The sequence below is a fragment of the Leuresthes tenuis genome, unplaced genomic scaffold (genome assembly GCF_036924035.1).
Source record: "Leuresthes tenuis unplaced genomic scaffold, fLeuTen1.0.hap1 SCAF_10, whole genome shotgun sequence".
NCBI lineage: Eukaryota > Metazoa > Chordata > Actinopteri > Atheriniformes > Atherinopsidae > Leuresthes > Leuresthes tenuis.
The window spans coordinates 23,398,477-23,410,968 of NW_027325364.1; positions in this window are offsets into that span (position 1 = coordinate 23,398,477).

Sequence of the window (12,492 nt, forward strand, 5' to 3'; positions counted from 1 at the left end):
CATAAAGCAGACATCCACACCATGAAGAGGCCTTTCAGATGTAGACGAGCCATAGTATATAAAAGATGTATATAATTAAGTACATAAAGGTGGATATAGCCACCATCGTATCCCACATCGGGTTGTCCACTGCCCTTTCGAAGCCTAATGTTAAACATTTTGGCAGTCAATGTCTTTGAAATAAAACTGATTGACAGCCACAGAAGCCATTGTGTAGCCACGTCTGTCACAAGGTAACCCCAACCAAAGGCCGTCTTTGCTTTATTGTTATATTTTCCCTAAATAAAATCATGATTATTCCCTGTTAAAGAAGACTTCAAATGTATGAATGACACCATGGACTCACGAAGAAAATATTAACCAATGTAGCAAATCAAGTGAGAAGTAAGGTAATTTTCCTGTAGACTTTTATAAAGTTAAGACCTCCTTTTGCCATCCATCTCCTGTTGGCTATTACATAGAATGCAGATTTGAAGCAATCCCACGCTGAGTAATAACTAGCATGATTTTTGCTGCTATTTATCTTTTAAAATACCATATATAGTAACACACATTAGAAAAAAACGCAACTTCAGATCTAAAAGCCATGTGCTTGATCTTAAAAAAAACAAAACAAAAAAAAAAAGGTGGGCTCTTCTACTCTTCAAAAATTAGACAGTCACTCCACAACTTTAAATTCCCCAGCCATATATCCTGGCTAATCATTAAACCACCACCTCAGTCTAATCTGATTGTCAAGAACCAATGTGTCAAAGTGACTATCTACATATTGTATTTGCAACCGATCCAAGGTAAACACTCTGTGTGCTGTTAGTGACCGTAGTCTTCTAAAGTTTAACTGCAACTGGAATGCAGGGTAAGATAAAACTCAAAATACTTGATGTAAGGGTGCCATAAAATGCAAACATCCAGGGCAAGACACATTAAGTTTCTTTGTGAAATATTATCAGCAATGTGTGGAGATGACTCCAGGGAGAAGCTTCGTGACCATGATAACAGGAGTATATGAAACTTCACCTGCTCATGCAAAAAAGACATTCTCAGACGTCCTTATGAAATGAATAAGTTAGCTCAGCAGCAGCCATATTGACTCTAGAGTCACATTCAAAGATTACATGTTGTTGCAAATTGAAACACAACCTATTACACTGTGAACATCAAAAGGTATGTATATATGCCCTAAACTAGAAAAATTAAAATAAATATTTACCAGTTCAAAGCAGCATCCGTTATAAGCAGAACTGTAAATAATGTAATATGATTTAATAGTTTCTCTGTGAACACCTTTTCAGGAGTGTAAAGTGCAGGTATTAAATAAATAAGCATCCTAAACAAATGCAGACACCATGGTTAATGTCACAGGGTGATACAAACCCCTCAGCAATGGGTGCTTACTTATGGAAGGGTGAAGAAAGAGCTCAGTAAACACAGAGAGGTGAAATGAGTCATCTGCACTCATAAACACCGTCTGTATAAGTGATCAACAAAAATACAGCAATCCACTTTCTGTCACACACTGGGACTTATATCACTTAACTTTCTGTTAGCAAGTTTCATGGACCCAGAAAACATTGGCAAATAATGAGTAATACTTTTGAGGCCGATGTTATGCCAGAGCCGCACCCACCGTGAGGGATAATCACCACAAGGGACCTGCCGCCCAGCACTGTCCCAGAGGGTGAAAGCAGCGGTATGACATGCCTTATTGCTTTCATAGCTGATCCGAGTGCAGAGTTCACTCCTTTGAGAAGTTATCATTCAGCCCATGTAAATGTATGACAGTCCATCAGGCGTTTTGCATCATGATAATGTCATTACAAAACAGGGAATGGCAACCAGGAATTCAGAGCTGCAAATCTATTCATCACGGGGGTGTTAATAAATCTATTTGTTTCCATATGATTGGAAGTTACTCTGTTTTTATTTTACACATACTGAGAGTTAATACTGACAAGTACTGAAAAGCAATATCTGAGCTATCATTGCCTATAATATCACCATGTGAGTGTGTTTTGGCATCATTCCAATGACGCCTGTGTCTCTCTTTGGATGAAAATATCTGTACGATGTCAACATTGCTCAATCAGCTTACATTATGGTTATATATAACAATACAAATAACAATTTAGAATAATTAAAAACTGCAGATCAGATGTCTCCCTGTATGCAGGACTTGCAGCCCCCCCCCCCTGCATGTGATTAAAAAAAAAATCCGATGATGACTCAAGTCTAGAATTGTGCAAGCAATAAATTCCAAAAAGTTATTCTCCTTTGTGTACAATTAATTGGCCTTATGCGCGTGCACCAACCAACCAAAAGATGGCTCAGTAAGTGACAGCGTTCTCATTACGAGTTACTTCCCTGCTGTCAGTGTAACCTATCAGTTGTAAAATTGTTAGCTCTACCTATACTGCAGACCGGTGAGACTGTGCGTCACCTTACCTTTCTGCGGAGCTGGATCGGTGCGTAAAAGCCTGTCAAGCGGCCATGAATGCCGGTGCTTCACTCTGAGTCCTGCACGATATCGCCAGCCAAAACAAATGAAGTCTCTGAGGTCCCGCGTGTGTGACAGCGCATTGCACGCGTGTGCCGCTGTCCGTTGAAGTAGCCACTCCTTTTACGGAATGCAGGGTTGTTGGAGGAGGCTGTAGAAACGACCCACCGGGAAGAATCCGCAGTCATCTGTGATGTTTCCCTCGCCTTGCTCGATATTCCCCATCCAGCGTCCCTCCTCGCATGGCGACACGTCTGATTAAAAAGGCCGCTAATTCCCCCCCCCTAAATTTGTCAATTGTCACCCAAAAGCTGCGATTGGCAGCTTTTAATCTTAACTGCTGCAGAAAATTGAGGAAGCACGCGTCCTTTGGGGCATCTGTGCAGATTCTGAGCAATTAACGGTGTGTCTCCGGCAGCAGGGTCTGGTGCTGCGGCGAAAAGCTGCATGATTCACTGTTCGATTAGTTTGCCTGCCTGTCCCGTTCAGATCATTGTTGTGTCTGCAGGTCTTTATAGAATAGAGCAGGTTGTTTATAGATTTCCCATGACTTAATTAGCTGTTTTCACATAGATGTTACCACCAGTATTCAGAAAAAGTCTGGGTGTCAGGATCTAACACAGTGATCTATTAGACTGAGCTATGCAAACACCTCCAGGCTGACGTTCTAATATGGAAACACCACATGTGAGTCTGTTAAGCAAAAAAACAACAAAAAAAAATTTCAAACAATATCGTTTGAGGCTCACCACAAGGCCAGCATTGCCTTACCTGATACTTTGTGTGAATGATTCTATAGAAATACTTACTCTGTCTTATTCCTGGTGACAGTATAAATATGCTTAAAATATTTTTACAAAAAAAACAATAATATTAAAAAGGAGAATTACCCTCATCCTTTGGCAACGCAGGCAGCAAATCAAGTTTAGACTGTGGAAGCCAGTGTGAATGTGCCATGATAAAAAAACACATTCAAATGCTTTTTGTACAGCCCATTTCTTAAAGTGCTAAATGACCAATACTTCTTGATCCCACCAAAAAAAGGGACACCTTATCCGGGCAAACCAAAGGGGTATGGGTAAGTTGTTGGGCCAAGGGAATGAATTTGGACAGTCTATTATTTGAGTTTCTACTTACCTTAAAATTCCTTCTTAAAACATCTTCTTCATGAAAGCCTTTGGCAATATCTGACCCACAGTATATATCATACATTTATCATTGTAGTGCTATGAATGTCCATTTGTCCTCGTTCGCATTATCCCTGCACTTTGTAATAATGATAACAAGAGTGTTGTTATCTAGATGGACAGATGACCACTACTCCTTGATCCCCAAAAGGAAAGGGGCTCTTTATCCCTGCAAAATTGAGCGTTAGGGCCAAAGGGAAGGAATTGGGATAGAGTCTTAGTGTGCCTGAGATTGGTGGAGAGACAGTCGCATAAAAAGAGGCTTTAAAGAACAAAGTTAAGTCTCCCTTTCTCACAAACTGTGACCTGGGAATAGTTAGCAACATGCTACCCACAGATGTCAGTGATCGAGTGAGTACAAACCAAAACCAAATCAATAAGTCTGAAATGTATTTAGGCACAAGGCTATTTAAGGCTTTGAAGGTGAGTAATATGATCTTAAAATCAATATGAAATCCAACATAGAGGCATTGCAGACGTGCAACGGTGATGGGTTTTTGCTTTTTAGTTTTTAGTCTGTTGTGATAAGTCCAGCTGCAAATGTAAGTTAAAGAAAGATCCGTGCAAAAATACATTAAGGAATTGAATATGAAATTTCAGTTTTATAATTTATGGATTCCCTCCCAGTGGACACAAACTGTTAATCACCTCAGTTATCACAATGCTTTAAACCCTCCGAGCATCCCCAGCACATAGATTCTAACACCACACTGCAGTACAAGGCCCATTAGTGCTGCTTAATGGAACTCCAGACAGAGTCAAATCTCAGAGGCAGAGGTGAAGTTGTAGATCTAATTTTTGGCACAATCCTTATGACTGAATTAACAGCTGTTTCATGATAGTGCTTAGCCAAAAAATAAATCAATTACTGTGATACCTCTGCAAATCAAAGCGCACTTTTGTCAAGCTATCTTTGGTCGTCATATGAATACAAGATATAGATGCTGGGCTAAGAAAGGTAAAGATAAGAAATAAATATATGTACAGTATATGGAAATATAAGATTTTAATCCACTGACCATCCTTGACTCAATCATATAATTGGTCCATTGTGTGGTACATGGTGACATATAGTGGCAAAACATCAGAATGCAGCCAACTGAACATCAACCCTCCCCTTCCAAGTGTGTCGGAGAAACCCCTAAAAATGCAAAGAAATCAAAACTCCAGCTCTAAAGCCAGTGTTTGGTCCTGAAACTCGCAAACAAACAGAAACAAATAGCCTTTTCCTGTCTGTTTTGTGTTCGGTGGCGTGCCTGAAACTCAGCCTGGCATTGTTGGCAGGGATTGCTGCTATGAGGACAAGTTTTCAGCATGCATGTTCACCTCTGCGTGTCAATGAAAACTCTATTACCTTGTCAGTGATAAATGTCTCACTTTTCCCTCAGAGCCAGATGTGCACCACTTACTGCTGTACCGGACATCCAGTCAACTGGAAAGGGCATGGGTGTTGTGCCCTTGAATGGCACCGTGCAAAGGAAGAGATAAGTTGCACTAATGTGTGCAGTTGTGACCACACTGTACAGTCTGTTCACTAAGTCTGTGTCCAGAATATTTGTTTTAAGTATTTTGCTTCAAAGAGGGGTTACAAATGAGCTAGATTACTCATGACAATGAAGAAATTAAGATTAAGTTAAACTGTGTGTAAACTGTAAATAACAGAATGCAATCATTTGCAAATCTCAAAGCAATAGAACATGGAAAATATTCAAATGTTGAAATGAGACATTTTACTGTTTCATAGAAAGTATTAGCTCATCTTGAACTTGATGGCAGCAACTCGTCTCAATAAAGTTGGGACAGGTCCCCCCTCCTCTTTTAATAACAGTCCGTAAACATCTGGGAACTGATGTGACCAGCTGTTGGACCTTTGGGAGAGGATTTTTTTTCACTCTTCTCTTCTCTTTTTTTTTTTTTTTTTCTCCCCCTTGTCCTGTTCAGCATTATGGCAGCAGAATTGTAGTCTGAATACCTTTGATGCCAAACAGATTTGCTTTGCCAAGGGAAGTTTTATAAATGTAAAGCTCCCCTTGATACCCATTTATTTATTTCTGTTGACAATATATGACATGTAATAGAACTGAACCGGACCGGGGGACAAGGAAAGAAGAAAAGGAAAGAAGAGGAAACAGAACAAAAATAGAAACAAAAACCAGACAACCAGCTGCTACACCTGTAAAAAACAAAACAGACAACAATCCATGGCCTCTGAGGGGAATCCAGCCTTAGCGCCACCAGGAGCACCTGAAAGCAGACAAGCAGAGAAAAAACAAACACACAAACAAACAAAAACAAGCACAAGAAGCGGCAATCGCATACAACACAGCTGTGGATATAGATAACCTGAGACGACATGATAATACATGAACTGCTTAGCGAGCATGCTACTGGGCTAATAAATGTGTGTGTGTGTGTGTGTGAGAAAATGCAACACCCATGGCACAGGACCTACATGGTAACCGTGCTTAGTTATGAGTGTATAAGTGTACAGAGCCACAATCCACAGCCCCCCCCCCAGCAATCAGAAGCAGGCAGAGAGGGCTACAAGACCCAGGCCACCAGCAGCCCCCACGGAGCACAGAACCCAGGAAGCCCACCGCAGGGGCAACCACGCATCCACCCAGAAGACTGCAGAGGAAGCCCCCAGACAGAGCCCCCATAAGCATAGGGCAGAGGCCCTCCGGGAGCCAGGGGCAACAGCCCACCGACCCCGCCAGGCCCCAGCCTTTTCACTCTTCTCTGATATCGGATAATGAAATTAATTTGCATTTCATGTTGCACCAAATCTTTTTAGTTGGTGAAAGGTCTGGACTCACATTCACCTATATTACTGATATTACTGTCTCGCTTTCAACATTTTGTTTTGTATTTCCTAATTTCTATCATTGTATTCTCTTTTTCTTTATATTTTGCACAGCATCTCAACCTTTTTGGAACTGGGAATGAAATTTATGGCAAAGGGGCGGAGTCAGTAGCGTATTTGATGAGGATCAGAAAGAAAAATGTGTATTTTAAAGGAAGCACATGTTTCTGTTTGTTTATCAGATTAATAGAATTCATATTATTGGTACTTCCATACTTTTGATCCGATATTCTTTGTTTATAACTGAATTCTCATCATTTCTAAATTGACTATTGTGTTAATAAATTACATTAGGGCTGATGCCAGGCCTTGAAGATCTTCTATGTTTGCATGGTTGCCTTCTCACTGTCCATGAAATGTGTTCTTTTTGTACACTTTTGTACAGTTATACATACTGATATCAACAGAAATCCATCATATGTTTGTATATCCACTGATATCGACATGCATAACTATCTGCCTGCTCTTTAAAGGTATATTTTGGGTGCAATTTAGTTAGAGACTAAAGAGAAAAATATGCAATAATCCAAGGTAAATATGATCTGATAATCCGATATCCTGACAGTAGTTGCAGATGCCTTGTCCTGGTTCCTCCCTTACATCCGTACAGTTTGGCAGCTGGACTCTCTGTCCAACATGATCAAAGTCAACATAGCTCAGCAGTCAGGTGTCCCTCAGTATCACAATCATTCAGAGATGAATTGTCATATTGTTTAATGAAGAAGAGGAATCCCTGGGATCAGACAGATGCCACTTCAGTAAAACCACAACAAGCTGAGGTCTGTCCAGAACAAACTGACCTCACCCTAACCAACCCATTCAGAATGTTTGCCTTCTTCTGAATGGCCTAGTTCATAGAAAAATGACTGCAGTTGTTTTGCATCTACGTGTGAGCATATTGCATCTATTCTTTCCTTCTGGTCCGTTTGCATCTTTTTTTGCATCTAATCTCTTCTTGTGTTTTTGTCTTTTTGAAGTTATTTTGCATAGCTTCTGTCCCTTCGTACCTAGCTTTGCAAGGTGGATCAGCTCAGTAATCCTTCCTTATCTACTTCAACTTTTTGTTGCTTACTGAGAAGACTGGGGTAGCAAACGAGACAAACATCACTTGACACGAATAACCCTGACACTGACTGTGTTCCCAAATGACTTGCACACTGCCACACTATCTTTCACCTGCAGCAGCAAGAAATTCAGCTGCAGCAGGTCAACACTGCCCTCCAGTGAAATTCTGCATGAAAAATCTTCAAACGCTATTGAAACTGGGGCTGAGTTCAAGTCTACTCATGGATTATTTGACAAATTCTTTGTGAGAACAGACTTTTTAAATCTACTGGAAGAGACCTTGTTTTATCCACAAAGCCTCAGACATAACATTTGCCACATCAGTGGAGATCATCTTATTCTTCAAGCACTGAAAATTCTCCAGGCTTCTACAACAGCCAAGGGAAATACCACCTTAATTGGTGTAAGCCTTATTCAGCAGAGAAAAATCATAGGATTCCTTTTTATGTGAGTGTTTTTGCAATGGAAAGCACATTTTTTCAGCCAGCAATCACACCAATAAAGCCATTAAGTAATGATGGAAATTCGGAACACTTTGGCAAGCGTTAGATTCAGTCTATATGATTTACATAAACAACAAATGGAAAGACTGAACGCCTTTCCACAATGAGTCACTTTTGGAACAGACTGCATCATGGGAGAGTTTGTTCAGGCAGTAAGAGGGCTGCAGAGAGCTTTGAGATATGGTCGCTGCAAGGTATGACTGTATATCAACAGAATTAAAGTGGATGTATAATGTGATTATTACTAACCGCCAAACACATTCGCACACATAGAGTCACACCACATGGACGTGCAGTAAGCAGCCAAAGGTGCGTGTGCATCCACTAGTCCACACAGACATAGAGTTGAGTGCGAAACCGCATTTGCACACAGGAGCACCCGCTCAGTAGGAAAACCGCATTCATACGCACACGCTCGCTCCTGCAGTGCATACCTCCCAGCTACTGGTCAGGGCCCAGACACCGCATGCCAGTGCACCTCGCTCTCTGAGCCACAGGCCGCAGGAGTAGAAGAAGAAACAGCTGGGTACCAGCTGTTTGGATGGTTGCCCCGGGTACGCAGCTACTGTATTGCACCACACACACACACACACACACGCACACACACACACACACACATGCATGAACACTTTGACTTATTCAAGCTGTTTAACTGCAGCCCTGCTTATAGTTCCTAGTATTTTACTCTCACAGCGTTTACAAGTAATATATTGTTTGTGCAGTTCCATTTGTTCTGCAAAGTGAGACTTTGCCATTAAGCAGTCCTTCTGCTAAATCCATCTATGTGACGTGTTTATGGTTTGCCATTGTATCCTCAAGTATGAACACACCTACCCGTTCAAACTCCCGACTTTAAGGGTGTTCATGACAATATCAAACAATGCAAGAATAGCACAAGGTGTTCTGTGGTCAAAATGTTATATGTTCTTGAGTGGCCAAGTCAGTAACTGCACAAAAATGTTTCTCTTTGTGAAAACTGGAGAAAGTAAAACGTCATTGATTTCAAAGCAAGAACATCCAACCAAACAGTAAAAGCTGAAGAAATCATCAATTCTGCATTATTAATGGGTAGAAAAACTGTAATGTCAGAGGCAGAGCTCAAACTGACACAAAGTGTTATTACTTTGTTTTGAATATGAGCCTACATACAATCAAACATACAATCTTATACCGTGCAATGTTAAAGTGATCATTTACGATGTTTCAGAACTTACTTTCTCTTACTCATCTTAATCATCTCTAAATTAGAGAAAAATACCTAAATTAGTGCCCCTACAGGCTATAGGAGAAATATCACTACCTGGATATAATAAAAGTGTAAACCATTTGTCCAAACTCTCAAATATGAATGATTATTCATTATACTAAAGGAATAAAATATCAATATTGTGTCGTTAACTAACATAATATTGTGACTTGATTTGAGATGATAAAATTAAAACATTATTGAATGAAGTTCCTTAGCTCGTGTTACTTTATGTTAAGTTATGTTTTTCAAGTTTCCTGTTGTGATCTATTAAAGTAACATGAATGTTCTTAATGTCCATAATCATGTGGTTAAAAAACAGAAATTGTTAGAGCCCTATACCTGCAAGGGAGATGTGAATGATAGTTGCAGACTGAAGCACAACACACCAGCTGTCCTTTAACAAGCTGTTTTACATGTTCCCTCTTTACGCATAGCCTTCAAAACCATGTTAAGGTTCGTTAGAACAGGTTTAGGGACTATAACTCCTTGTTTAGGTTTGGTAGTAAAAACTACCATGTTTCGTTAATGATGTAAGTCATGCTTGTGTATATTTTGTTCTATATTTTCAGAACATTAATATAGTTTGTAATGCCTACTTGAGCAAATGACCCATAAACCATTGTGTCCTTTTTCTGTAGAAAAGTCACAGTTTTGCACTTTTCAGTTTTACCATTTCAGAACTTTTAGCTCAGTGTTTTTGTGCCTGATTTCCTGATTGCAGTCTATTCTTTGTTCCAAAACAAAAACACTGTGATACTTCCTTCACAACTAAAAAAAGCAGTAGATTTTATTTTAAATCAAACTGACTGTTGGGACAGAAGCAGAGACCCAAATCTGCGTGTATAAGGACACAACATGAATTCATCTCTACAAGTTTGTTTTCTCGGCAGTGTTTCCTAAATAGATGTCAACTACACTGTCCACAATGAGGGCAGCGGATGCTGTCATGAGTCTCCTTTTTTTTCTTTCCTTCTTCTTCTGTTTGCTTTTTCCAAATAAACCCACCATTTTCTCATCCAACCTCAGCTATCAGTTTTCTTCCTGTGAGTCAACCGAGTAGGTGACTCCTTCAGCTCATTACAACATATCTTACCCAAACCCAAACTCTCTTTTTGCTCCATGAGATGCTTGTTTCCTCTGAATGCCATTAGTTAAAGCCAGCGATTGCTCCCTATTATTACACTGACTTTGAACTCAGTCTGTCCCATTAAATGAAAATACAACATTATGTAAAGTACAGTAAAGTAAGGGCTTAATGAATCTGTATTTGAGGCTTCTGAGACAGTTGTGCCACTACAAACGTGACATTAAACATCACAGAGCGCCATCTGCACAGCTTACCGGCACCCTGGAGCAACAATCTATGCTGTACCAACATTGTGCAGGAAAAAAATGACAAATGGAAATGGTATTGTGTGTATGGTTGACCACACTTGTCAAGTGATTTCCAGCCTGAGCGCTGATGTGGTCTGGCCAGTGTGGGTTTAGAGGGCAGACCGGAGCAGCAGTAGGCTGATTTAGGCTGTTTCCCTCTTGAAGCCAACAGGATGCCTTTAATGAACCACACTGTTTTGAACTGTCACATCTTACCATACAAGGGGTCCATTCTTTGCTGCTGGCGTTCACAACTTGAAAAGGAAGAAATGAGAAACATGCTAAAACTGAAAATGTATCAAATCCGGGAAATAAGAACAGATCAAATGCTGGCCGTGGTGGAAGAGAGCGTCTGCGGGTAATGTGTGGCAGAGATTTTAAGCGATTGAGGCAGCCTTGCTGTTGTGGCCCCCCTGGGAAAAGTGTTGATTTGATGCAGCCTCAGGATGAGATCGCAGCCATCGTTTCAGTGACAACTGCAGTTTAATGTCTATTAATTTGTGACAGTTTTCAGGAAACACTGTTGTTCACCACAGGTCCCAGTCTTTTTAGACCAACCCTGCTGGATTGATAGCTTCTTCTGAGGGAGTTTTACCCGTTACGTCCACAAGATGGCGGTGCTGGTGTATCTTACTGCTGACGGAGCTGCAGTGCCAGTTATTGTGGCAGCAGCTTAGAGAAAACAAGCTCACATGATTTTCACGATAACTGCAGACTGTGGTGATGGTTCAGTAACTGGGAGTGTTGTTATGCTGCATATTGTTTCAATTACTCCAAACTGTTGTTCCAGGCCATGCCATAAGAACATGCTCAAAATACTCCATGTTTGATCTTGTGGGCTCTTGTGAAACTGGAAATGAATGGTGATTAACTGTAATGATGATCATCATGGTGAAAGGTTTTGTACCACAGGTTATTTGACTACGTATGTGAATGCTCGACACAGAGTCGTTCTTATAAAGGATAACCCTTTTCTATTTGGATGTAATATCGCACAGAGATTATGCGCAGTCAACAAATAAACTTGAATTGTGTTTTTTCAAACAACGTAAAACCAGCTGTAACTCAGACACAAGATCTGCACAAGTGTTTAACTTTGCTGCTTTTGTGTTTTATCTGAGTGTAAACGTATGTGTGCGGTGTTGTAGTGGAGGCTTTGTACTGTTGAGAGAGGAAGAAGGATATGGCTATGATTAAAGCAGGCACTAAAGCTAAGGTGGTAATTGGGATCATAAACACTCACTTTTCCATTTACCCCTCTAATGAAGCGTTCCTGTTTATTCCGAGCAACCAATCCATCAGAGAAACAGCATCCGCTCTCAGTCAGTCTGAGTGTTTAGCACCCCTCATATCTGTTTGGATTATTTTGTTAGCTTGATGAAGGATGCTAACAAATACAGTATGTGTGTTCAGTTAACTGGAGAAGGGTAATGAAACATCTTATTTTAATGTGGTTCTCTTCCCCATACTACATGGAAATAGGAGGTGTCGAGTGGATTATAATAAACAGACACTTAATCATCATGCAGGGAAAGATGATGTAATTAAGTACTTGTCAAATCACAAATGAAAGAATACCCTGTGATGACTGTAATATTTGTTTGCTACTGACTACATACAACATCATTTTACTTTTTCTGTTGTTTCCACTGAGAACTAGTGTCATTTAAAGTTAGATACAAAACTATATATTCCTTAATGACAGTTATCTTGAATCCATTGGTCAAAGCTGGACCTGACAGTGTCAGGGTTCACTG